General features: G+C 49.0%; 1 long non-coding RNA gene across 1 annotated transcript; it reads right to left on the reverse strand.

Annotated features, from left to right (window-relative positions):
- Positions 1-545: 545 nt before the first annotated feature.
- On the reverse strand, positions 546-1,830 carry LOC117840872 (uncharacterized). Its single transcript, XR_004637106.2, has 2 exons — positions 1,307-1,830; positions 546-1,113 (listed from the first exon to the last, which is right to left on the reverse strand). It is a non-coding gene; the product is annotated as an uncharacterized lncRNA (long non-coding RNA).
- Positions 1,831-2,176: the final 346 nt, after the last annotated feature.

Here is a 2,176-nt window from a genome sequence, read left to right on the forward strand (position 1 = left end):
GCATAAAATGATAATAACATAAGTATATAACACGGACCTAAAACATGTTTGCAACGAAATTAAAATCAAAGCTCCCATAGAGTCAAAGGATAACAGAAAACTTGAACAGGATCATGTGCAAAAGACCATTTAAATATCTTATATATAAACAAACTACTTATTCCTTGTGTCTACTGATTCTAGTTAGTCAAGCCTCGCTGGCTCGTCATATAATATGTTACTTAATTGGTCATTTTGTCCATGTGATTTAGAAGGCACCCTTAGTCTATTAAACATTTAAACCTCATACTATATGCATTGACAGGTATGAGGTAATAACTTCGCTGCCACGTGCGCACCTACATTGGTGTTTATCTGAAAACCACCGATGCAATGCTCTCACGCCATCGTTCTCACGCGAGCAAACTATTTTGAGCGCTTGGTTATATAAGTTGGATTATGGTCAAGAATAGTAAAGAATAGTAAGGTAAAAAAAGGCAATAAATAATTTGAAATATAATATCAAGACTAGCTTAGTGATCCCAAAATAGTATTTTACCATAGTATACATGATCTATGATCCAACTTATATAATTTAGATAGATTATAATCTCAAACAAACACGGCTTGAGTATTGCCTGTCTTCCATGCACGACGCCGGATGCGCGCTCAATTATATTCATCATCTCGGGTTTTAACCGGGGCACTATCGGAGTAGTTGATTGCTACCAGAGGGATGACGAAGCTGAGTCGTGGAATCTAGAAAAGGAATGGAATTATTGAACAATGCCAAGTACATCCAGTCCCACCACACCGCAAGAATATACATTTCTGGCGTGGATAGTGGCCATGATCATCCAAAAGGCGCGAGGCATGGGCCGCGGCAGTCTTGTCCTCCTATCCTCGATCGATCGATGTCGATGGATGCAGCGCAGCGAGGCGATGGAGCCATTATATTGCCTCCAATCTTGCTATTGGGCAGGGAAAACATAATCATGGCCGCCAAATAGCCATTTTGCAGGAAAGTTAGAAAATCCATCGCGCCCGGGCAGCTGATGTGGGGTTTCTCCCCTTCCTTTCCTCCTTGCACAGCAACAGCTGCGCCCAGTGGCAGCCATGGCTAGAACCCATTTCCTGTTATAATAAAAGAAAAAGGAGGGTAAAAAATCGTTCACGGTCGAGTCTCCCACCAGATCGGCCATCTTTTCAAAGGATCATCATCGCCATTGATCGATCGTTATCGTGTCTTGTCATTCGAGCCGCAGGAAAAGCATGGCCAAATTCGAGGATAAAATAAAATCGGATGACGCAAGAGATGATCACGTACTCCTCCTCCACGTCGATTGACGACGGATCAAGCAAGCTCCGGCCGCCCCGGCGGCAAGAATCTGCTAAACGTGCATGCCGCACGCGCGCCTCTCGTCGAGCTGCACGCCTACTAGTTATCTGCTGCTAATCCCTTCCTGGGCGACGCAGCTTTCAGATAAGCTTCCATCTCCGGGTACGGCCAAGAGACCACCAGAGGGCTAAAAAAGGGATAAGAAAAAGGAAAAGGCGTGCTAATCATAAGCTTTGTGGTGCCGCCCCGGCGATCTATATGTGATGACGAATACGATAGCAAGGCGGGACCTGTGGCGCACCGCAGGTGCTCCGGGGTCCCGGCCGCCGGCGGCTGGGCCACGTCCGGTCGCGCTAGTAGCAGTAAATGATTGCACCCCACTTCCAATTCCAACAGGAGGATAGGACAGGAGGGTCCACGAGAGCACAGGGCTCTTGCCGCCCGCATGCCCGGAAGGCGACGCGCACTCCGTTGCTCTGCGTGCCGATACGAGCTCCGAGGACCCAGGGGGGCGTGGTGGGCGTCCGTATCGTCACGTCACCGCGCCGCGCCGCGCCCGGCCGCTCGCTCCGGCCGGAACTACTCGCCGGTTCACCCGTTTCTCACCGTCACCCGCGTCAAGGGATGCGTGTCCTTGAAAGGAACCGGAGGCCGGATGGGAACGCCACCTCCCACCAACCCGTTTGGAGTTTCATGAATGTTCATGCGTTCCAAAACAGACCCTCACAGTCACAGCTTGTTTGGAGCGAAATTGAGTTCTAATTCTAGGACGACGTAGATTGTCACGCCACGGCTGAGTTTGGATTCCAACAACAAATCCTCAGAATTTGTCGAAGCGATCCCGGGTTTCTGATCGAG

The sequence above is a fragment of the Setaria viridis genome, chromosome 9, assembly GCF_005286985.2.
Source record: "Setaria viridis chromosome 9, Setaria_viridis_v4.0, whole genome shotgun sequence".
Taxonomy (NCBI): Eukaryota; Viridiplantae; Streptophyta; class Magnoliopsida; order Poales; family Poaceae; genus Setaria; species Setaria viridis.